The sequence below is a fragment of the Gekko japonicus genome, unplaced genomic scaffold, assembly GCF_001447785.1.
Source record: "Gekko japonicus isolate JY-2015 unplaced genomic scaffold, Gekko_japonicus_V1.1 scaffold786, whole genome shotgun sequence".
In the NCBI taxonomy this organism is placed as follows: domain Eukaryota; kingdom Metazoa; phylum Chordata; class Lepidosauria; order Squamata; family Gekkonidae; genus Gekko; species Gekko japonicus.
The window spans coordinates 763647-789789 of NW_015159734.1; the positions used below are offsets into that span (position 1 = coordinate 763647).

The following is a 26143-nucleotide window of genomic DNA, read 5'->3' on the forward strand; positions in this document are numbered from 1 at the left end:
TCTCACAATTGTATGAATGGGTGTGGCAATGCTTTCATGACATACAGAAGCAAATATTATTTATTTGAGTATATCCTGCCTCTCCAGCAGTGAAGCTAACATTATCAACATTGTAGGACGCCATTACGATAAAAACATATCATTTATTTATTTATTTATAGTCCACCTTTCTCTCAAGGCAGTTTAATTGCACTGTTTTCTGATTTTGTAAAGTACAAAACATTGCATAAACAATGCAAGAACTGGATTACAAAAATCAGAACGTGCAGTAAAAACAAGACATACAGTAAACAATGCCATGAACTACAGTAATCTGCTCCTTAGTAGAGGAGCCTGTTCTAGTGGCAGCCCCATCAAAAGTTCAGATGACCTTTCAGCCCCAGAGTCAGCCACTTCTTGGCCACGCAGGGTCAGGCCCCAAACTGGCACCCCACCCCAAAGCTCCACTCTCAACCTCCAAGATTGCTGGAGGTCACAGGCCTGTGAGAAGGAGGCTCTACACAGCAGTGCTCTGTGTGCAGCCTGTGCCCATGCCAAGGAGCAAGACCGCTGCACCTGCAGGATTAGAGTCCAACTAATATTCTGCAAGGTGAGGCCTCAGGGCAACATATGGGAAGCGCAGAACAAATTTATAGTCCAGTGGCACCTTTAAGACCAACAAAGGTTTATTCAAGGTATGAGCTTTCATGTGCATGCACACTTTTTGAAAGTGCCACTGGATTCGAAATTTGTTCTACTGCTTCAGACCAACATGGCCGACCAACAGGATCTATCTATATGAGAAGTGTGGATGAGCAGCTTTTCTCTAAAGTCACCTGTTTAAGCCTCCCTCCTGGATGGGAATTTTTGCTGGTCCAACAGCTTTGACTAGTCAAACTTATGAATTCCACTGCTTTCCACAGTCTCCATTCAGCTCTCCCTTCATCATCCAAGTCTTTCTCAGGGGGCGGCCTTGCTGTGGAGCACACAGTCCACCTGTCATCCCAGATGCTGCCTGGTTCCTGCTCATGAGGAGCCTTTTTCTCCTCCAGCCTCTTCCTACCCTAGCACAGAAGTGAAGCAGAAGTGATAACAAATGAGGGCTGCTTTTGGCCCTTTCTTCTGCTGCAAGCAGGTGGTGTTACTGGCAATAGCAGTCAGGAGTGGCAAACACTGAACGTGTCAAAAGTACAATTAATCTTCTGGAGAGCTGCAATAAACAGCACTTTTCCAGGAGGGGGATTGCCTCACATTGTTGGATTTTGAGCAGCAGTAATGACAAAAGTCTGTATCAACAATGAAAAATGTTCCCAAGAGGCATGTCAGGAGAGGGATCAGCAATACACTTTGGGGGTGGGGGGAATCCTTCATATTGCAACGCCAGGACTCAGAAAGAGAGTACCTAACGTTTTTGCTCAAGTCAGGGCAGCGGAGACAGGTTTGCACCACATGACAGGCAGTTTTAACAGCTTTCCAGCACTGAGAGCCAGAACACATTTTAAGCATTTTCCATGAAAGATTCCCAACAGGATTCAATTTCCTGAAGCCACAAGTTCCAAAATGAGTGTGCTGCCAGCATTATTGGATATCACAGCTCTCCTCCTTGTTGAGGTCAAGCCCACCCAATGAAAGGACTCCTGCAGCTGCAGTAACCTCCCTCCCTTGCCACAGTCCTGCTATCACAGCAGACTGGTAGAACAAAGGCACTCGCACACGTACACATCATCTCATATGATCGGCTGCAATTGCAGAAGCCAGCAGAACACACACAAATTGATTCCTTGTGACCACATCAGCTTTCCAAGTCCCCCTTTCCACAGGGATCTGGATTCGTTATTACTTGACAAGAGAGGAGTCTGCCTCCTCCTGTCTCAGAGGGTTTCTTTATAGAGAACAGAATGAAAGAGGCTGTCCTGTGTCCCCTCACACAAACACACACTTCAGAAGTTCACATTGCCACATTCTGCCCTGCCCGCCCTGAACATTGCCCATCCCCACAAAGTGTTTATACCTGTTGTATTCCTCAGCATCACAACCAAGTGGTCTGAGGCCTCACTATGGGAAATCCTATTCTAGGGGAGACTAATAACATAACTTGTCTTGAAAAAGAGCCCAGCTGGATCAGAACAGTGACCCATCTAGCTCAGCATCCTCTCACACAGTGGCCAACCAGTTGCCCTGGAGGGCAGGTATGGCACAGTGGCTGAGACCAGTGTTCCCTCTAAGCTGAGTTAGTGTGAGCTAGCTCACAGTTTTTTAGCCTCTCACATTTTTGTCTTAGCTCAGGAAGGGTGGCTCCAGAGCAAACTAATTTATGCAGTAGCCAAGTCACTCACTCACAACTTTAATGCCAGTAGCTCAAAAAGTAGAATTTTTGCTCACAAGACTCCACAGCTTAGAGGGAGCATTGGCTGAGACCCTCCTTCCCCAGCTGCTGCCGCCTCCCAACACTGGAATTCAAAGGTTTGCTGCCTCTGGATATGGAGGATCCCTTCAGTCAACATGGCTAGTAGCCACTAATGGATCTCTCCGCCATGAAATCCATCTAAAAGCTCCATCACTGCCTCCCCTTGCAAAGAAGTCCACAGTTTAATTACTTGCTGAGTAAAGAAGTGTTTCCATGGAGTGTAGGGCCTGGATAAGTGCCTTCAACTTAAGACTGAAAGCCTCTTTTCAGTGCCCAGTATCTGGGAGGAAGGGGGGACTTTTGCATTTACTGAAGGAACATTCCTTTACAAGTGCATAGGGGGAAAAGTGTGGATAATTGATTAGAGTCTCTTGGTTTCTCTCCTGCTGTGGTTAGGGATATGATAAAGTTGCCAACTCTGGGTTGGAAAATTCCTGGAGATTTGGGGGTGGGGCAGAGTTTGGGGAGGGACCTACCCAGCGGTTCGAAAGCAACGTAATTGCAAGTAGATAAATGGGTACCCACAATTAGTAGGGTGGGGGGCCAGGGAATGGTCACTAGCTTCTTTTAATTGGAGAGGCTGGGAACTGAATCTGGGACCTTCTGCATGCTGCTGAGCCATGAGATGTTTAGAGGTGCAAGACAAACTTTTTGGAAATGCTCCTTTCTGCCATTTTGCTTACTTAGCAACCTTCTAAGCCCCAATATTTTCTCCGAAGTGAAATAAAGAAAAAAGGTAATGGAAAGAAAGGGTAATGTAGAAGACACAAACAATAACAGATCAGAGTACTTTTCTTCACTCTTCTCTGTGTCTGACAAGGGACTTGTGTGTTCCAATTAGCAATAGGCAGAAACGCAATTAACTGCTGGCTTTCAAGTTCTCAAAGTGACAGTGACTTTTTTTTTTTGCTTCCGTGAACCTTTGATGTCTGTTTCTACCTACCACTACCTAATCTAACCTGCAACCCTGCTTGCATTCCTGATTCATACATTCTTGGGAATGCAGGTTTGGTCTGGGGTCCCCATCCTCTGTAAAAATCACAGGAGTTGTGCGTTCTCCTCGATTCATGCTTTAGTGGTGCCCAACTTGGAATATAACTGTGGAGAAGGGTCTTCAGCCTTCCCCTCCGTGCTGTTTTCTGGGGGGAGGGTTACAATTTGGCCCAATAAGGAAATCCATGTGTACATTTGTGGGTTTCTCCAAAAGTGCAAAGAGCACCCACCCATGAATTGGCCCTAAGGCTCTGCAAAGTGCAAACTCCTCCATCATGCTTCTTGGACTTCATATTTCTCCCCTGCCCTGCCAACTGTTTGGGGGGGGTTTTATAAAACAAAGAATAAAGCCTGTTGAGGACTTCTGGGGAACTCAAAAGCTTGAGCGCGGTTTTGTGATGTTTCAGTGGTCCTAATCTTAAAAAGTATTACACGACTGTTGTTTTTCAGTCACCTGTGGATTAATGTCCACAGATATCCTTGAGGCCTTGGGTGCCCATTCCTACACAGTGAAAGCATAGAGACAAAGTGTGAAATGCTTTCAACAACCTATCCTTCATAGCCAGGACTTTAGCCCTAGGACAGGCAGTTTCACATTAACATGCAGGATTTGTCAGCAAAACAGTAGGAGAGAGAATGCCCAAAGTGTCTCCTGAAGATCAAAGCTCATCTTCAATTGAGAGGTATCTTGAGGAAATGGATATTCTACTTCAGATTTTCCTCACCAGAGAAATCATGGCCCTTCACCCCCCCTTTATCTTCCTTCCCACAAGATTTTCCTCTAACTTTCAAACAACTAAGTGCTAGCTATGAACCAAGCTGTACCTAGATACAACTGACAAGGGTGCTGAAGGTAGCCACAGACACTTCTCAGCCACTATGATCACAACAATGACAGCTGTCTACAGGATTTGACTACGTATCACCCAGTTTACACTCAGGTTTTTCCATGCAATTGTATACCCAAGGATTGCTGACATGAAGGGAAAACACACTACAGCTCACTGTCACCACAGGTACCATACTGATCAGTATTCCCCTTAAGTTGCGGTAGCACACCAATTTTCGAACACCAGCTCACAGATTGTCTTCAAAGTGCAGGGGGCCGATTTGTGGGTTTGGAGAAGACAGGCACTTAGACGGACTTTAAGTGCCTCCCTTCTCCATGCCTGCTTTCTCCAATCGCACAGCTTTCTTTACCTTTCTTTCTATTTCTATTTCTTTCTTTCCATTCCTTTCTCTCCCTTTCTTTCCATTTCTTTCAATTTCTTTCTTTCTGCTTCTTTCCCTTTCTATTTCTCTCCATTTCTTTCCTTCCCTTTCCAAACTGAAATTTAAAATTTAAAAAATAGGCTCACACACAACTTTAATGCTCATAGTTTTTTGGCTCACAGAGTAGAATTTTTCCTCACGGCTTAGAGGGAACACTGATGCTGACTGTACGTGCGCACCACTAATTCACACAAAACATCACTCCCAACAATGATGTGTCTGAAGAAAGCAGAAATGTTTGTATGAAGAAGAGAAGTACAATCTGAGATGGTTCCAGGTTCTGTTATTCAAAGACAACAGACAGAAACTGAATTTTTACTCTTCCCACTTCACTTCCTGTCACCAGCAACATCAAGCTAGTTCCTCAATGGTTTAGGGTTGCTCAGAGAAGAGTACAGCTACCTGGAGGTATTCACTAACAATTCCCTCATCACCACAGCTTATCTCCATAGGGAGCCTTCCAGGTTTCTTCCTTAAGAAATAACAGCCAAAAATATACAGGAAATGCAGATTCTAGATGTCAGGATCATCCAAGGCACTCTGCAAATGGTGAGGCTGAAGAGTGGAAGAATAATGAGCAGTATTGTCCTCCCAAATTCTGGAAGACTCCACTTTCAGGAAACCCACTGATTCTTTCTAATGTTATCTGGCTATAAGTGCTTCCAAGTCAGGATTGGGTCTCTCTCAGGGCAAGAGCCAGATACCAACCTTGCCTGTGTAGCTCCTAAGCTTTGTTCAAGTTCCATACTTTCTGCCTGCCATTTTCTTACGTCCTCATTCCAGTCCACATCTCTTGGCCTTCTCTGTTCAGACCCTGGCCTGAAATTAACTCTGCCACACTGAACTGACCCTTCAGTGGACCTGTCCATTCCATCTCCTGCATCAGGCTCACCTTCAGCAATCAGTATGCCCAGCAGTGACACCAGGAAGTGCCTCATGCAGCAGTGAGTGAAGAGGCACAAGAGCTAAACTTGACTATTTTTGCACAACACCAGAAAAATATTTAGACAGATTTTCTTGTGACATAAGCAGCCCAATTTGGAGTATGGCATGACAGGCAAGAGGAAACTGAAAGCTGTTGGCGCTGACATTGCACATCCTGGAATACTTGCATGCCAGCCCACAGCACAGTAGAAGAGGGGATGGCAAAAGGGAGAGGGCACTGGTGACCCTAATGATGTCATCTAAGTATTAGAAGGGCTGTCAGTTAGAAGAGGGCAGGGAGCTGTTCCTCTTGGCAGCAGAGGGCAGGACTCACAATAATGGGTTTAAATTGAGGGAAGGGACCAGCTGGATATTAGGAAACACTTTTTTACAGTAAGAGCTGTACAACAGTGGAATCAGCTGCCTAGGGAGGTGGTGAGCTCCCCCTCCCTGGCAGTCTTTAAGAAGCATCTGGACAAACACTTGTCAGGAACACTGTAGGCTGATCCTGCATTGAGTAGGAGGTTGGACTAAATGGCCTGTATGGCCCCTTCCAACTCTGTGATTCTATGACTCTATCTTTGAGATCCCATTCTATTTCCCTGAAACAAATAAAAAAAAATAGAAAAGGCAGATAGCTACAACATGGCCAATGTCCTCTGGCAAAATCACAGGCATGCTGAGAACCTCTATCAATCAAGACAGAGACAGAGTTGTTCGTTATCTGGTCTCTGAATGGAGAGAAAGGCCGGCTAATCTCCCCCCCCCCACCCCCATGGCTGAAAGAGCAGCTGATAGGACCCTGACACTTTCCTCCAGGCTGTAAGCTCTGCTATGTTCTGCAAAATTCAGTTTTACCAGAATGACTCATATGTGCAGGGATACTGTTCCCCTCCTCTGTCTGTCTGGCCAGAGATTTCAGAGCCCTACTCCAACAAAACACAGCAAGCAGAAATGTTTAGTCAGCAGTCAGAATTACAGCTCCAACTTCTGTCGTCTCCTACATGAAGCAAGAAGCAACTCACATATATATCATCCTTTATTTAAACACCAAGTGGCTTACTTGGGACTCGCAATGATCTCTCATCTAGGCACTAATCAGGGCCACACCAGTCTACCTTCAGGAGTGGGGCATGGGCGACAGGCCATGGGAGGGTGTCATATAATATTCTCACAAAGGGAGCTTTGACATCTGAAAGCTTACACCCTGGAAATCTTCTTGGCCTTTAAGGTGCTACGGGACTTGAATCCTGCTCTTCTACTGTAGACCAATATCCTAATCACAGGGATCTACAGTACAACCCTAAACAAAGTTATACCCTTCTAAATCCTTTGAAGTCAATAGGCTTAGAATTATTATTATTATTATTACTACTACTACTACTACTACTACTATAACATTTCTAGACCGCCCTATTCCAGAGCCAGGGCTCAGGGCGGTATACATCAAAACTCCGCTTACAGCTGCACTGCTATACAAACAAATTTCATTGAATTCCAGCAATTAGAGGCACCTGACAGTCACTATTGAGGGGGAGGGAGGGGCAAGTGGTTCAGTGGTAGAGTATCTGCTTGCCATGCAGAAGGTCCAGGTTCAATCCCCAGCGTCTCCAGTTGAGAGGACCAGGTAACAGGTGATGTGAAAGACCTCTGCCTGAGACCCTGAAGAGCTGCTGCCAGTATGAGTAGACAATACTGACCTTGATGAACCAGGGGTCTGATTCAGTATACAGCAGATTCACATGTTCAGTGTATTCTCCAGAGACTCAGCAGCCTACTTCCCTTGCCTAAGTCAACCCAGGTTGCTTCTTCAAGGAACAAACACCCCACCTCTTCAGTATAAAAGCCTCATCCCAGCTGGTATAACTCAAAAAGCCCTTCTCAGCAGAATGCTTGCTGCTCATGTGGTCACACAAAAGGGTGAAATCAAATGCCAAAGATGACTGGCTATGGATGAATCAGGGGGAAGAAATGCTGTCTCGCAGCTGACTCCAGCAGTGCTTGCTCAATACTGCCAGTCCAGGCAAGGAGGTGAACCAAACAACACTTCCTATGATGCGTCTTCAAAGTTGCAAGTAGCATAAATTGCTAAATGAATGAAGGACTTGCATCACAGTTGTAGTGAAATGATTGCAGGGATCACTCACGCTCAATTAGAGTACAATAGCCCAGCCTGAGGCGCACTGAATGGAGAAAGCACTATGATGTCTCATCAGTCAGGAGGATGGGGCTGGAGCAGCCACAGGAACATAATTATTTGGGTATCGATCAAGTTCTCTTACAGCAGGTTCCCCTCAGAAATGCAAGGAAGCAGGTGCCCATCCTGAGATTTGTAAGTCTGGGTGAAACCCCAGTAGCAAATTTCAGGCACAGCCATTTAGAAAAGCCTTCTGATGTGTCAGTGGCCCATATGAATGCTAATTACATACACAAATACCTCCCTGCCCATAATATACGTTTGTAGAGCTGGGTATGGTTTAGAAACTAGAACTCACAAAACCAAGACTCAGTTAGATCCCCACTATTTATATAAGAATCTAACTTTTTTTTTTATTCCAGAGCAAGAAAAAAGACAGAAGAGGCAGCAAGGGGAAATTAAACCTGACATTGCAAATGAGAGCCCAGCCAGGCTGCTGTTGCCTTAAAGCATCCAGCTGTGTTCAACTACTCAGAAATATGACATCCTTCTTGCTCTGCTCTCTTCTCTCAGAAGAAGGCAGGAACCTTTTCCTAATGAGAACTGAAATTTCACGTGGGGGATATATTTACAATGTTGAGACATTTCAAGTTAAAGTTGGTATAATCTCTGGGGCTGCTTCCACAGTGGGCCCTCACTCTGCATTCCCCCTATAACTGCAGTCGTTTTAAAGTGGCCTTCTGCACATCATCATGAAATCACTCACTTTCTGTGTTTTCCCAGGCTCTACTCTGCAATTTCCCAAACCTGCTTTGGTATGAGCTTTCCTGGAAGATTGTACCCAAAGCAGATTTGAGAAAAATGTGGACAGACTTCCACACTTCCCTGCTCCCGATCTGCCTGCCATTTCACCCCTTCCATCACTGGTGGACTGTTTGCCAGGTTTTTTTTTACTTAGTGTTTATTTATTTAATCCATTTATACCCTGCCTTTCTCCCCAATGGGGAACCAAGGTGGCTTACATCTTTCTCCTCTCCTCCACTTTATCCTCACACTGAGAGTGTGTTGCTGGCCAAAGATCACCCAGCGAGCTTCCATGGCATGAATGGGGATTTGAACCTGGCCATAATAGCCCAGACTAGCCTGATCTCGTCAGAGTTCAGAAGCTAAGCAGGGTAGGTACTTGGACGGGAGACCATCTCTTGTCTTGAAAACTCCATGAGGTGGACATTCCTGGAAGTCACGATGAGTCGGTTGCAACTCACGGCACACTTTACTTTAGATAAATCACTGGACTGTCCGAACACTATAGTGATGAGCCTTCTGCCATTTATTTAAAAAAGCAGAAAGACACTGGGAGTGGGGAGGGGGGCCATGAGGAGAAAGCACGGAGGAAATCCCTGTGCAGAAACTCTGTTGCCGCTGTCACGTGCCTCTACCTTGGCAACAGCAATGAGAGCAAAACAGGGAATCACTCCCATAGAGGAGCAACCTGAGGCTCTCTATACTCAAACTAAGAATCTTCTTTCAAGAATAATTTTGAGAGGCTTGAATCCCATAGATCTGTTTCACTAGTGGTTGTGCTTTCCTCCAGCACAAGGAGCCTTCTGCTGTCCCCCCCCCCCTTTGGTTATTAAAGTATCTGGACTGCGATCTATACTGCTGTGTATAACTTATTATAAGAAGGATCCTATTTATGTAATTCCTCTGTCACTTAATGTGTCATGTGAATACTTATGCTATGCTTCAGATCTTTCTGGTGATTCCAGGCTTCTGCAATTCTAATGCATTGGTTACTGAATGCCCTTTTTTGTTGACTGTACTGACCCACCATGTGTAATCGGCCTTGAGTCCCTCTGAGAAAGGTGGACTATAAATAATGCAAAAAACCCAAAATCTAAGCCTCTGCCTCTTATGCTAGATGAATATTCATTTGAAGAGTACGTGGTGCGTCTCTGTTCTCCTTCCTGTTTAAACACTTCTCCTGGCAAATATTGGGATTAAGCTCCAGATGTGAACTAGATCAACCACACTGACTCCTTGTCCACAAGTCTTTTGTTCCTCCTTTATCTTCAAAAAATGAATTTGCTGCATTAAAACAAGTTCTGTCAATAATTAAATGAACATGCACAGTTACTGAAGAATACCAACTACCAGCCTGCAGAGCACATTATACCTGTTCTGCAACAGCTGCCTGAACTGCCAGTTGGTTGCAAGGTACAATTTAAAATAATCCATAGCATTGTACACTGCTTGGGACCATAGAGATTGCGTCTTTCCCTGTGAACATTCAAAGGAACAATCAGCTAGATCCTTGTTCAATGTCAGAACTATATTTACCCCCCTCCTTTGCTTTATTATGCATTCATGACTAGACTAGAGGATGCATGTCGATTACAAAACCAAAGAAGATAGATATAGACAACATTTGGGGCAAAAAACACTGTCATACAGACTGCATAACATCTACAGATTTTCGATGAAGGTGCAAACCGCTTCCCCCACTAGACACACCCATCAAGGATCTGGGATTTCCCCCACAAGTGAGGGCCATACCATACAGGAAAATTGTCTTCCTGCTCCTACCAGTTCCCTCAGGAGAACTGTCACAGTGGTGGATTCCTTCTACTGACTGTCCTGAGTTGTTTCCTCATTTACGATGACAAAAGCATGGTAAGCAATGCAAAACATCATTGTTAAGTTATAAACATCTCCAGGAGCTGCCTTCCTGACCAACCCACCTTTTCGTTTTAGGCAGTGAAATACAAAGAAAGAGCTCTCCTGTTGAAAGAACTTTCGTCACCCCAGACACAGAGAATATGTTAACAAGAAGCCCAGAGTCAAACGGGAAATTACATGCAGACATGTATAATGGCTGGACTTTTATTTTATTTTTAAAAAATCAAGAGCACTTGAGAAAGTAGATGCCATGCGGAGATGGGGTGCTTAATCCTTGCTCCATTAACCACTTTTTACGCTCGTTGCTGCAGCATTTCCTCCCATGATATTCCAAAAATATGTTTTTCCTGCTTAACATCTGCTGTTCATCTAAGAAAAAAAAAACGTTGCTTGATCACATAGAGACCACTGGTACATCTGACTCGGCATAATCTACTTTGACTGGTAATGTGTTTCTGTTTTCCTGACCTGAAATGGCCCCTAGGTGGGAAAAGGGTGGCTCAAGAACCTTTTCCAGTCCCAGTCCAAATCAGACCCTCACCCACCTGGGAACTAAGTGCAATCAAAAGCTGAGTTACACCCTCCCAAACCCATGGATTTCAATGGACAAAGTGTGTTATTCTACTTAGAACTACATTGTGAGTTTCCAGCATGGGACTCCAAACACATGTCTCACCCAGATTACTTGTGGGGCAACATGTCTGCCACATAGGCTTTGTAATGTGTAAACCAGCCCTGAGGAGTATCCAGCTGGAGATGCCAGAAACTGAGCTTGGGACCTTCTGCATGTACTGCACATACTCTACCACTGTGTGCCCCACTCTCATGCAGACCTTGTTTAAAGGAGTTCATTAGATAATGGAAGTGAAGTAGTACCAGCTTAGCATACTGTACTAATACCTCTTTTCCTCATGCACACAAATACACCAGAGGTCAAAAGCTGGACTTTCAATGCTCTTCCAAGAAGCATTTAAAACAGGCTTTCAACCTTGTTGAACTTGAGGGCACTTTTGGAAAATGGCTGACTTGGCAATCAGTCTGATCACAAAATACTGGGAGCCTCTACAAAATGTTTGGCAGTTCCAAGCCAAGCATGCTCCCATGAGGGAGGCAGGTGATTCCAAATGGGTGCTGCCTCCATGCGTACAAGTGATGCCCCAGGGACTGTTCAGAAGCGCCTCATGCTCCAGTGAAGGGGGGTGGGGGAGCCAACACTGTTTTTTGGCTTTGGGGGAAAAGCAGGTGTGCACCAGGAAACACTTTGGCGCCACCGTGGTGCCCATGGGCGTCTCATTAGGGATCACTGGTTTAAAGTAAGAGATTCTAATCCACAGTATTGATTCTATTCCAGGTTAATTTGCCCAAAGCAAAAGATATTGCAAAAAAAAAAGTGGGGGTAAAAACATCTGCCCATTTTAACTATCTCTCAGCTCTGAGTGTGGGAAAACAAGAGACTGAGCACTTGAAGAGTTCACTAATCTGTGTCAACCAGTCCTGAAAATGTATCCAAAGAAAGCAAGTAAATTTTTCAATAATATTCCAAGCTCTCATTATGTTAGACCAACTAAAAGTGCCAAGAGCTCAGTGACTACTCATCTTCGTACGTGTTTTTCCAGAGGGAATAAAAGTTTTAACTTTATCTAAAAATATCACTCACTGTTGGTAAATAGTCATCCTTTAAGAAACACCCTGTTTCACTCATCCCCAGAAAAGGTGTGGGTGTAGGAAGAGTGATTCATCCAGGACATCAAGTTGGGCCGGAGCTGGTTTCGGCTCCAGTCCTGCTATTCCTTTCCCAGAAATCATCACCTGTTAGTTTCCCCTTCTGCAATTTGGCTTTCATTTTTGCTGGTATAATATAGCCAGAGATGCAGTAGATTCCGCACACAGAATGATCCCCAGTCATAATTACCATAGCTGAAAATACCAGTGAGTCTCTGATGATGAAACTAGAATGTGCATATCATCTTTACTTTTTCCTGATGTCCAGCCCTTTTCTTAGAACAAGCCCAATGTGAACCACTTGTCCCTTGGAAATCAATGAAACATAAGCACTGAAAGTGGACACGTTCAATTTCATTGATTTCAAAAAGGCATAAACACTTAACTCTCTCAGACAGCATCCAACATTCTTACTGCATGGGCCCTGTTCTCTCCGTCTGGGTGGCTGCTTCCTCCACACGGTCAAACAACGATCCTTTGGAAAGTATTCCAAAATTCCCAAAGGTATTGCAAAAATACATGAATGCACTTAATCTGCACAATATACTCTCATGCAGAATTAGGTACGCTTGTGGCAGAAGGCCAAATACTCTGGTGCAGAGTTCTATCTGTCCCACACTGATCTTTTAATTTCTTGCAACTGCTTACAGGTGGGAAAAGTGATTTATTACTATTTTGTATTCTAGAGATATGAAAATGCAGCTAAGGTTGATACCTTTTTATTCCTGACAAAAAGCTCTATGACTTCTACAGCATCGGAACAGACTAGGATTACCAATCTTGAGTTGAGGCCCAGAGTTGTCTAGGAACTACACAGATCAGTTGCCCCAGGGAAAATGGCAGCTTTGGAGGGCAGACTGTATGGCATCACATTCCCACTGAGCTCCTACATTCCCCAAACTCCACCCTCCCAAAAACCTCCAGGAATTTCCCAAGACAGATTTGGCAACCTTAAAACAGACAAAAAATCCAGACAAAAATCCAAACTTTTCCCAACAGGGAAAGGCAGAACTGGGGAAAGAAGCCAGTGTGAAATTCTGCCAATTTGCAGAAACCTTGTGATAAGTAAAGATGGCAGCCATAAATAAATAAATAGTCCATCCACTTTCCCAGTGGGCAGAAAGCAAGTGTTCATAATAGAAAACTTTCTCTGCTGCTTCTAAGCACTGACCCACTTCCATCTCCATCTCCCTCTTTCTCAAACCCTCCCCCTATGTATTCGCTCCGTTCACTGCACCTACTGAATCTGGGTTAGAATACCATTGAAAGTGGAGCTCCTGCCATTTTTACTATTATGCAGGAAAGGGGTACTTTCTGGGGGAGTGGAAAACACTTTATACAGCTTTCCTGCTCTACAAAGTAGGTCACTGGCTCACAGGCAGAAACTGCAAGCCTAACCTTTGCCTGACTGGAGCCACAGCTGGAGGGACACCTGCCTGCAGCTGCCATGGAGAGAGGAAAAGAAACTCGTGTCCTCCACACTGGCTCACGCATGGAATTCCAACATTTCTTCAGCCTGAGGACAAAGCCAGGCGCCCTGTGCTAAAATGCCACATGTCTCACAGGTAACCATGGAGCCACAATTGTGAGATCGTCAACACTGTTTCACAGCAGTGGCCTCTTCCACAGCTTCAGCAGTTGAACAAAACAAACCCTGCTGTAGGTACATTCTGAATTCCGGTTTCCACCCCATAGCAAGCAAGGAACTAGCACAACAAGAGAATAAGGCCGATTCTAGACCACTCTAATTCAGGAAGTATCTTAAAGTATCTTAAAGAATTTCTAGAGAAGCATCACAGGGAAATTTATGTAGAAGTGACAGTTTTAAAAAAGTTAAACACATACAGAACATATATTTTTCTGAGAAGCAGCACAGGACCTAAGCAACACAGGTTTAATTTCCCACATCACTCCATTATGTAGCATTAAGAGTTGGCTTCCAACTGCTCCATAGTCTACCACTATCAGGAATTTAGAAGCAAGCCTAGTTGTTGGTTTTCCCCCTTGCCAGTAGGCCAGGTCAGATTCAGGTTAAGGCTCTGGCAAAGAGCCCAGAGATTAACAGCTGATACCAAACAGCAGAAAGGAAGAACATTGTTGAGGTTATGTTCTGTATCTACATAGGTATAGACTTCAAGGGTTGGGTTCCACAGGAGAACACAAAAAGATGGCTTAAGATATTGGCAAAGCATTTTACACAAGCTACACTGCACACTTACTGAGTACCAGATATCACTGCCACCTACCCTCATCGTCTAAGCTTAATGCCTTCTGTCAAAATATTAGCCTTTTTCCATGTATTCAGTGTGAGCGGAATGAAAGTATGAGGGGGATCATGGTGGCAAATTCCATTCCTGGCACACGTGCATTCATTAGAAGATATAGAGAGAGCCTATGTGCATACATACATATACACACACACACATGTATGGCTTACTCTACATGGTCTGGAACCCTGCTTTTCCCCCAGGGTTCTCAATCATGCACTGAGATCCATACATGGATATATGTGTGTGTGTGTAGGCTTTATACATATATCCCAAGCATGACGGTCAGGGGCAGAGCTTATTGCTGTGATCCCACCCCTCCTCCCCACAGTCAGTCCACTCCCACTGGATGTCTGAAAAGGTCTTGTTAGCCTAGCAGGGAGTGGGACCATAACTCAGTGGCAGAGTACACACTTTGCATGCAGATGGTCCCAGGTTCAATCCCTGGCATCAACAGTTAAACAAATTTCAGGTTATCTCTGGGAAAAAAAACCCTCTGCCTTAGAGCCTGGAGACCCAGAGGCAGAGAACAGACAGCACTGGGCTAAATGGACAAATGGTCTGATAAAGTAACTGTATAGGTTAAAGATAAGGTGCAAGAAAATGTGAAGATTGGCTGCAAAGAACCACACTATTTCAAATTACATTTTCCATTTTGTAATTCAGGTATTTTTGAACAAATGTACATTCTTTTTTATTGCTATAACAATTGATAAAGCCTTTCTACTACTTTCCAGCACAATCTAAACCTTTTTGTTATGAAGCTTATATGCCTTTTGCTCTACCAAGTTATATTTCCTAAGAGGTAAAAATGAGAGGGTAGCTGTAATGAATTTTTGTATCACTTTCTCTGTACACATGCAAGGACACTAAGCAAGATCCCTACTTGAAGGCATGCAATCCTATGCACAGTTACTTATGTGCAAACCCAATGAACTCAGCAGGACTTATTTCCTAGCCAGATCAAGCAGTAAGGGCCCAGAAGTTTCCAGCAACAAGGAATGGCTGCCAGTGGGCAGCTGTTTTTCCATGAGACAGAAAGTAAATTTACATGTTGTTTGGTAGACAGAGTATAAGTGGACTCTCCTATTTTAAAATCCAAAGGCTATCATGCACTAGTTCACCCTAAAAGCATCTGTAAATGCTCATATTAGAGTGAATGTGTCTCAAACCAGATGACAGCTGCATCAGCCAGAAAAACAAAAGTGATCCCGTCCAGCTTTAGTCATTGATCAGCCTAACAGATGTGGCGGCATGCATCACCATGCAACCAGGAGCAAATACCAAAAAGAAATGCAATCTGCAAAACAGCGTTCCTCAAGATCAAACCAGGAAGGCAAAACGGTTGGGAGGAGGAAGATCTACACAGGCCAGCATAGCGCAGTGGCTGGAGTGTCGGACTAAAATCTGGGAGACCAGGCTCAAATCCCCACTTTCCCATGGAAGCTTGCCAGGTGACCTTGGGCCAATGAGATACAGTCAACCTACCCTATCTCACAGGCTGTGTGTGAAGCTAAAATGGAGAAGGGGAGAATGTTGCAAGCTCCTTTTGGTCCCCATTGGTGAGGAAAACAGGTAATAAATGATGTAAATAAATATTGGCCCGGTATTCTAAGGGTTTCTGAGTGATCCAATACCAGCAATGCACATATTCTAATCCCACAAACAGGCAACAGGCTAGTATAAGAGGAGCCCAAACTTCTAGGAAATGTCTTGAGAGAAAAGGTCAATAATCCCTTTTTTTTGGGGGGGGGATGTCAATTCCCTCATCACTGAGCTGCGGCTATTAAAGAACAAGAGTCTTCTTCAGGTCAGCATCAGTCAAGCCTAACACTGCGCAAACACAAATAGTGATTCATGGTTGGTCTCTTTCACAAATACACACACAGACACAGTGACTTATCCTGAAGATTTACATCCCACTGGAATAAACACTAGTGAAACACATCATTACTCTCAGCTTTGATTATCAAACAGAGGAATGACTCTGCTAGGGTTTACCAAAAGCCACCATAGCAAACAGCGGGAAAGAAGCCATAGGAACGGTATGGATGTCTTGCAGGGATAAAAACCATGACAATCTGCCAGCTCCCAAGGACAGTGCAGGTACAAAGTTCAATACAGTTAACAGTGAGATTGTGGGAGATAAAGGGCTTACACCTCAAGCCAGTGATGGAAAGGGGACTTCACATTTGCTAAAAAGGATTTCACTATGGAGCTCAGATTCACTCTCTGAAATCCAGTCTCTCCATCCCAGGTGCTGCAAACCTCTGCCTTTGTTCACAACAAAAGGAGAAACTTCATCCACTCAACTGGAAAACACTACACAGACATGGAGGTGTAATGAGATGGCTGTTCACACACATTTTGGAGAGTAAACAGCCTTCCCGGCCCAGTGTCCTCCTCAGATGACAGAAATAAGCCCTCCTGTGGGAGAGACAAAACCTGCTACACAGGCATCACCCACAGCAGAAATACAATATTGCTAAAGCTGCAATCAAGTGGTGATGATGAAGAACGTTCCATGGGCTGTTTCAAGAGCATGCACAGACAGGAAACCAATCTGTACTGGGGCTTCAGTAGGAGTGCAGGACCCAGGAGAATCACTTCAAATCTTGACTGTCTTACGAAGTCACTGTATAACCTTGCCTTGCACAAGTAGCATACACTCTCTGTTGCCCACACTCTCTGTCATGTGTCAGTCCCCACGTATGGACATGACAATGATATTAACCTGTCTCTCAGCAGGGGATAAAAGTTAATTACTGTAAAGTACTTGATAAAGTTGCAGCCCGAGCCCATGCATGTTTACTAGGAATTAAGTCTTGTTGATCTTTCGGACTTACACACAAGTAAACATACATAAAACTGCTGTCTAAATGGTAAATGAGCATACTTGGGTCAGATGCTAACACAAATCATGTCTGTGATATTTTTTATAATATTACCTTATTCCCAGTAGAAGGGAGAAAGAATAGTCAACAGGTCAAGGGGACTAGGAGGAGAATGTTCAACAGTCCAAGGCTGCACTCACACACATTAAATAATCCACTTTCAATGTACTTTCCAACTGGATTTTGCCAGTTCACACAATCCAGTTGGAAACTGCATTGAAAAGAGATTATTTAGTGTGTGTGATCGCAGCACAAGTGAACAAAACGGGAGAAGCTCCAACTTTTTCATATTTTTTTTTAAATTCCCGGATGGGTATATTGGATTGGATCCAACCAGGTTTTCCACTGGAGACCAGGGGAGGAGGAGTTCCATTTGATCACCAAAAGGCTATGCTGGGGTTTGTGGGACTTGCATGAACAAAAGCCATGAAGGACAGAGCCTGTAGCAAGGAAGGGAATTGGGCAAGATAGAGTGAAAATGCTGGCTGGATCCAGCCCATTATTTCTGTAAGGTTTCACAACTTTTCCTGCAAAAAAGCTACTAGTGCCAGGGAAACCAGCAATAATACATAGGTTATTTGAGGATCCCTCAAAACACTGCAAGCTTTTCTGTTCTCTGCATCCTCAAATTAAGAGCTGCTGTGGCTTCCACAGGCCTTCCCTTCCCTTCCTTCATGGGATTTAAGACAGAAGCCCAGAGCTGAGGCCCACAGCTACCCTCCCAGCAAGCAGAAGAACTTGACAATTCAAGAATGACCCCAGCCAGGCTGTTGTGGCATTGTTAAAATATCCTTATCCAACATTTTCCCTTTGTTTCTCTGTTAGGAAAAGTACCATTGTCATTCTCTCCTAAATATAATAAAAGGTCACAAGACACCCTTACTTCATTTCCTGGTTTTACTGTGAAACTGCTTCAAAACACAGGAGGGAAAAAAATCTACAGTTTAGACATTTTGACTCTCCTCCAACCAAAATCTTTTCCAGACAGCAAAGTGTACACAGTACTGTCCTCATATTTGCTCAGGATGCTGCCACCCATATCCTTCTAGGGTAACATGTATTCCCCATGGGTCACAAGCAACTGTGTCAGGGAGAATATTTGGGAGAATCTGAGCATCACCAGATTCATATCACCATTTGCTCACTAGATTCCATGGAACTTTAACCTTATTCAGTCTCCATATCCTAAAATGATGAGGTGATGGTATTATTATTGATAGTAGTAGTAGTATGTTGTATGTTGCTTTCCAAAGTAGCCAGATTCCTCCCCTGACTTTAAATATTGATCTGAGAATGTATCCAATTTTGGTCTCTGAAATCGGAACAAGTACAGGCTGGCTGAAGTAACAACAAAAAGAAACTATCAAATGGTGTGAATGATTACCCATTAATTTGATGCTTTGTGAACAAACAGCTGCCTGCATTTCTGGTTTGGGATTACAGAATACAACCTGAAGTACTGGCTACGGCCCTGAACAAATTAGATACCTTTTCCACCACAGACACTAACTTGTGCTGACAGCAAGCATCACTTATCAGATGTGTTGATGGATGTAGGCCTAACATATTCCCCAAGCACGTACGAATTCCAGGATTCAAATAAAAAACACAAAGCTACAAAATTAGCAGGTGACCATGGGAGACAGTCAGAACACACTACAGAAGAATGTCATGTTTTCTGATACAACACAAGGACCTTTTCCACACGCTTGAGTTTTTCTGATTTTATTGGGAGTCAACCCACAAGCGCTGGAATTGGTTTGGGCAGGGTTCTTCTGCCTCTTGGAGGCCCAGCTGAGCAATATCACCAACCTGAACTACTCCAATAAGTGATCAGAATCATCAGTAGCAGTCTTGCTGTTAGATCCAGTTATAAAGCATGCACCACCACGTTACGTGGATTATTTAAAAACATGCAATTAAATTGGCATATAAAGTACCTGCCATGCCTAGCAACAGATTATCTGGACCTACCTGCCCTAGAAGTCACATTATCTGAGTCAGAAATATCGTGGTTAGGGATAGACACTCTGCTTATACCCAGACACTCTTTTTTTTATTACTTCACCTGCTCTACAGTTAGCCGGCATTTAAAAAACAAACAGAGAATAAACCCCGGGTTATGTGTAACTTACTTTTTGCCAAGAAAGAGCAGACGCACACAAGCCCCTCCATTATTCGGCTGGGCTAGCAACCAGAAGACACAATTTATTCGCGGAAGGCGTCTCTTCGCAGGCCTGGGTGTCACCAGAGCCTGCGCTCCCACCCACTCCCCACCCAAAGCTGACCCTGAACTCAATCCGTTCTCCACCAAACGATAACCCGAGAGATACCCCCACCACCTCGCCTACGCGGGCGCGAGTGGAGAACGAAGCACCCCGTCGGGGAGCCTCCTGGCGAAATCCCACCGCATCCCTCCCCGCTCGCTCACCAGCTTCCATGGCTGCGGCGCTCCCCGCCGAAATTCCACTTCTCGCTCCGTCCGCTCGATCCCTACTTTAGAAGTCTTTCGCCAGGCAAGAACAGACCCGCTTTCCCGAGTTGACACATTTTGAGCCCAGTCCCATTGGCTGGCGCCTCCGTCGCTCCATCACTAAGCCCCGCCCCCGCCTACTCTTTCGCCCTGTGGTACACGTGGGTGCTAGCCCCAGTTAACCGCCAAGCGGGTGGCGCCCATCCTTCCCTGGTTCCCTCTGGTGGCTCGGGCCGCAGAGTCGTCGGGTGCGTGGCCTCGCTTTCCTCTCCACCAAGCTGGGAACCTTCGGGGACTGATGGCTCCGAAAGGCAGGCTGCCCCGCGCATAGGAGGAAAGAGGCTCCAGGCTTCTTCCCACGTGACGATCCCTACTCACTTTCGTGCCGGGGGCTCTGCCCTCCCCGTCTCAATCGTACGGGCGATTTGGAAGGTAATAGCAGGCGTTTCCTGGATCCCAGCGCAGTAATACAGGGTATATGAAATGCCATTTCCCTCCGGTATAATAATATATGAGTGCTTAGATTCAGGACAAGAATATGCCGGGGGAGGGCGTCTTGGTTGAACTCTTCTAGCACGCGTTGAGGGATGTGCGCCTTGTTCAGTCATGCAAGAACCGCATCTGGCTTCTTCACACTTGAGTGCTCGCAACCAAATGAGAGAACTGACTCAGCTGAGAAACATTGCATTAGAGAAGCAACATATAATAGGTGTTCTGTCCGGTGGTTTATGTGTGAATGGGCTTCCAAGGAGACTGTACACACGTGGTGGGGGCAGGGATGTATTAAAAGGCTCCCATTATTTCCAATGGGCCTTCAAGCATCTCCCATTGTTTCCAGTGGGCAATCCTGTCCTTCCTTTTAGTACCTCCCATGGGGGCATAACTGTAGCAGGAATCTCTTTCCTCCGTTTAAGTCCTTTTCAGACATTACAACCGCTTGTACTAGGAGCCCAGTATGCACTACTCAAAGTAGTGTATACACAGCCAGTGTGGTAAAGTGGTTAGAGAGTGTCAGACTAGCATATGAGAGACCCAGTTTTGAATACCTGCTTGGTTGTGGAAGCTTGCTGGGGACCTTGGGCCAGTCACACACTTTCACCTTAACCTGCCTCACAGGGTTGTTGTGAGAATAAAATGGAGAAGTAGCCCCTTGGGTCCCCCCGTAAGGAAGAAAGGTGGGATATAAATAAATCAATAAATAATAAAATAAAAACTATGTGTTGCTTGATTCAAACAAAATGGCAACCACAGAGTTCAGGAGCATTACAGATAGCACAGGCTCCTGTTCATAGTTTCCCAGGACACGTGGTTGTAACATCTGAAAAGGAATATATTACATTCCCATGAAGATGCATAAAGGTCCTACACATGTGGAATGCTCTTCCTGCAATCTGAAACTCTGCTTTTTCAAGGTTCCTGATAGTGAACACATGCAAATCAGGAGTGGGGCCAGGTAGCACAATGTGTCTTCCATTGCATCTCTGGCACATGTGTTCAGCCTTCCCAGCTTGCTGATTGAAAAGGACTACAAATATAAGTCATCACCAGAGGAGGAGGATGTGATCACATTATGATGAAGTAAATATAGCATATAGCACGCTAGTGGGAACAAGCCAGGAATTTCCTATTACACTGCTCTCAGCATGCAACTAGTGCCGACAAATCTTTTTATTGTAGTTTTCACCACTAGTCAATTTTCTAAAGGCTCAAGGTCATTTGAGTGGGTTCACATTTTACGAATGTATTATTGGTGTGGTGGTAAATAATATAAAAATATGGCTGCAGACAAAAACTCAAAAATACCCCCCTTTTAAAATGGCTTTTTAAAAAAAGTGTTAAGTGATATGTCTGGAGAAGAAAAAGAGCTGAAATGTAACTAGCCATGGCTCCTTATAGCATCATCCCATTCACAGTAAAAATGGCTGCAGTTCCAGGACACGTGTGACAAGGTGGATTTTGCATTTGTTGCCAAAGCTGGGATTGTTTAAGCAAAACCTCCACTGACAGAAACAGCCTGGAATCGCATTCCCCACACCCACAGGTGACTCACCCTATGGACTCACCCATTGCAAACTCATTCTCAAATGCTGAAATGGCACAGTTCCCACCTACAAACATCAGGCAGTGATTTATTTACTAGGAATCGAGTGCCCCACACTTGTGTGTGTAGGTACGGTAGAGGAGGACGTCACTGGGACTGACAAAGACTTTCATGCTCATAGCCTTAAAGTGTTAAAAGTCCATCAGGGAAGAGAGAAAGAGAGTGTCATTTTGACATTGATATTGTCAGCAAATGGGAAATCCAATTAGAAGCAAATGGCCCCAAGCCATCATTATATGTAGAAGTTGTGAGAAGGGACTGGCTATTTAGAGGGAGGGTGTGAGATGTCACAGTATAACACAAAACATATGACTACCTAGCAAGACTATTCATTCTTGAGACTAGCTGGACTCGGGCTTCCTCCTCACATCTGTTTGTTAGCTCTCGCATTTGTGTGTTAATTTGCTGCCATTCATTGATCTTGCCCCTTGATCCAATCTCAACTTCACTTATGCATCTTAACTCTAACTGATCCTTCCTGATGCTTCCACCCCCCCCCCCATCTTCCTGTATGTAAGACCTGAAGAAATTTTGTTTCAATTTGTCTGAGGGAGTGTGCTTGCACACAAACGCTTACACCCTAAATAAAACTTTGTTGTTCTTAAAGGTGCCATTGGACTCAAACTTAACTCTCAAAGTTGTTTTCTAAAGCCACGGTTCCCAAATGCCTGCCTGCTAGCAACAAAATTCTTTAGGGAGGCTCACTGGTCCTAGCCTGCCTAAATCTGAAGAATAACTTTGGTGTGGTGCTTTAGAAATACGTGGCTTATTGAGCCATGAGTTTCTATGAGCACCACCTGCCATCATTTCCTTGAGTACCAGCAAAAAAGTAGAGGGGGAATCACAAAATCCACCTGCCAACCAAAACCAGCTCAAGCCTTTATTAGGCTTTTAGACTTAATTTAAAAAAAAAGCCCAAGCCATATAAGCCAGTCTTGGGTGTTTTCACTGGAACTAATGTTCTTGGATGTCTGGCATAAACTTGACATACCTCAGATCCGATGAGACCTAATAACAAGTCTTTTAGTAGCTACAAAGAGCTCAATGGCATCCAACTGGTTCAACAAAGTCTGGGACCATTACATTATGGAGAAGATCACAGATCATCTTCAGAGATCTACCCAAAACAGTCAAACTTCGATGAAAAGTGGTTCCCATTTTTGGACTATGTCCTAACAAATGACTGCCAACGACACAATCCAATCTATCACACATTGATACAGTCTTAATTGCACGCTACCACACTGCTCTTTTCTTCTTAGCATGTTTACTACTGTGCCTGATCATGAATTCTGGATTTTACATCTAGATCCTATAAACCAAAGTTAACAGCATACTCTATAAGAACACACTATACAACACACTGCCCAACAAACTACACTTGCTTCACTTATTAGTTAATGCATACTTTCATGTTTATGACGATGTTACAAATTTTGATATTTTGGACAAATTTTGACATGTGCACTATTGTTTATAAATGTACCGTTTGAATTACAGTAAATTTAAGAAAACTGGGGGTGGTCTCTCTGGTGTTCCACTACTTTGGGTCTTTGCTCTCTAGATTTGCTCTTTCTCAACTGGTTTTAGCTTGTTTTGAATTGGCTTTGAAAGTGGCCTGCTTATTTGTCTCTATCCAGATAGTATGACAGGACTGTGGTTTGTGCCAGGAATTTGGCATAACGATTTTCAGCACTCGTGCCCATGGGACAACCCACGTGTGTTGGCTGTGCTACTGTTTTGCTTCCTTGGATTACATATTCCATGGACCAGTGTTCCCTCTAAGGTGAGTTAGTGTGAGTTAGCTCACAGTTTTTTAGCGTACGGCTCACACATTTTTGTCTCAGCTCAGGAAGGACGGCTCCAGAGCAAACTGACTGATGCAGTAGTCAAATCACTTGCTCACAACTTGAATGCCAGCAGCTCACAAAGTAGGATTTTTGCTCACAAGACTCCACAGCTTAGCGGGAACATTGCCATGGACTTTAAAGCAGCTGGCACAACTTGTCACCTCCTGAGCTGAACACAACCCACCAGTCATATGTGGTGGCACACAAGGGTCTTGAACAATTCCTGCTTTTGCTGCCTGCTGCAAAAATATAGGGATGCTGACCTCTTGACACACCACACTATATTAGGCTAAGTGGGCCACCAGCTGTGCAGCCCTCTATGAAAGTATGCTGTGGGTCCACTGGACACAATTCTGAACCCATCATCTTTGATCTCATTAAACTGAACCTTGTTTTGGCTTGGTGACACATGGAGAAGCCCAAACAGGTTTTGATTTAATTACATAGTGAAGAAGAAGAGGTGCTGGATGAATTCACAGGGGATATCCCAGAGAAATATGAAGGAGGAAATCAGTCTGTCTTTTGTGTTGTTCACTGGAGAATGGAAACATGGCGCACCTACATTGAGAAGGTTGCAGAAACAGCAGAGCAGCTGAGCATTCCTATTTACAAAATGAATGTGGCAGGTCTCGTGTTAGCAGGATCCACTTTTTTGAAAGATGAACTGAGTCAGTCAGAAATGTTTGATCTGTAAATACCACTTAAAGTACAATATCTAGTGGACTTCCAGGACATGAAGTCCCAAGAAAGAGATGAGTTCCTGATGCTGCATCTGGTGAGGAGAAATAAGAATCAATCTATTGGGAAGAGGCCAGACTGGATCCCACAGCGACTGAAGGATGTTAACCTGTTAATCCTTTTGTGATTACCAGCATGACCCCAGACAAGTCTAAAGACATGAATATTAAGTTGTTGAGACCACATTGCAACAGAAGACAGTTGGTGGTCTTGAATGCATGTGTGGAGAAGCCGGAGGATGAATGGTTATCACTCATGTGGGATAGGCCAAACTTTCCTGAAGTTAGAAGTATAGGGTCAAATTATCATTCCAACCAAAGTGCAGGTGGGGCAGGGGAAGTATGTATCTGGGAAACCTAAATATCTGTTTTTGGATAGCCCAGGGCAAACCCAACACACTTGTCACCATAGAGATATGAACCAGGCCAGTATCTAATAGGCCTTCCTTATCAGGTAACGGGAATCTACCTAAACAGAAAATTAATTCCTAGAAAGCCACAATTAACAACAATGGAGAAGTAGTACTTAGCCATGGTATGGGCCTTAGTAGGGAGGAAATTCACCATTCTCACTGATCTTTCTTTCTGCCATGAAAAAAGTCGCTCTCCTGAAATCTTTCTCTTTTTTATTGTCACCTACAGCCATTAACATATAACTGTGGGTTGACATTTCAGTAAGTGAACATAGGATCTCCTGTGTGAATAACAGCAACAGCTGTCAGTAGGTGGCAATATGTGACTGTGCAGTCATTGTGGCTGCTTCACATCAGGAAACAATAGGCACAAATGCATTCTTTACAAGTGACAGTGGATACACCTTCAGTATACTTTCTTTTCCTGGAGAAAAGGAAGATTGATGTTCAGAAAATGACTTCTGAAAGCCAGTCTTCCTTTTAAGCCAATTTGTTTTTAATCATGATTTCCAGGGATCATGCACTTATTTATTTTCAAATTTAGAGTCCAGTGGCACCTTTAAGACCAGCAAAGTTTTATTTATTTGTTTGTTGGTCTTAAAGGTGCCACTGGACTCTAAATGTGTTCTGCTGCTTCAGGCCAACACGGCTACCCCACCTGGATTTATTTATTTACTTCATTTATATACCACCTTCCTCCTCAATGAAGACCCAAATCAGCTGGCATCACTCTTGTAAGGTGTTTCATCCTCTGAGACCCGGTGTCATATAGTGGCTAGAGAACTGAAATAGGATCTAGGAGACCTGGGTTCAGCTCCCCACTCTATCATAAAACGGGGGTGACTTGGCCCAGTCACTTTTTCTTAGCCTAACTGCCTCTCACAGGGCAGTTGTAAGGATAACATTTAAAACAAAATAAAAACTCAAAACGATCTCCTCCCAAGATATCTGCGGTTTATATCCTATTAAAAGCCATGGCAAATAAGATGGCCTTGCAGCACCTCCTGAAAATTTCCAACGATGCTGCGCCCCATATCCACAGGAAGCCCTTTCCACAAAGGCTGAGCTACACTGGAGAAGGGACAGACTCTGGTTGTTGCCAGCAGGGCTATTTTATGGGGGGGGGTAGAGATGTGAAGGCCCGGGAAAAATTCGGGAAAAAACCAGTGTCCCCCATTTTTTTCCTGAAGCCTTTTTTTATTTTTTCTGAAAAATTGGAAAAATTGAAAAAAGAAAAGAAAAGAAATTGATTATGGAACATTTTATTTTAATATGATGAATAAAATATTTTAAGA

The 26143-nt window shown here is 44.1% G+C and overlaps 1 protein-coding gene across 1 annotated transcript in view; it reads right to left on the bottom strand.

Moving 5' to 3' along the window:
• The window catches only part of DENND2C (DENN/MADD domain containing 2C), a 76666-nt gene extending 56896 nt beyond the window's left edge, over positions 1–19770 (bottom strand). Inside the window, exon 1 of the mRNA XM_015429284.1 lies at positions 19706–19770. The gene's annotated coding sequence lies outside the window, so the exon portion shown is untranslated. The remainder of the gene's footprint in view (positions 1–19705) is intronic.
• Positions 19771–26143: the final 6373 nt, after the last annotated feature.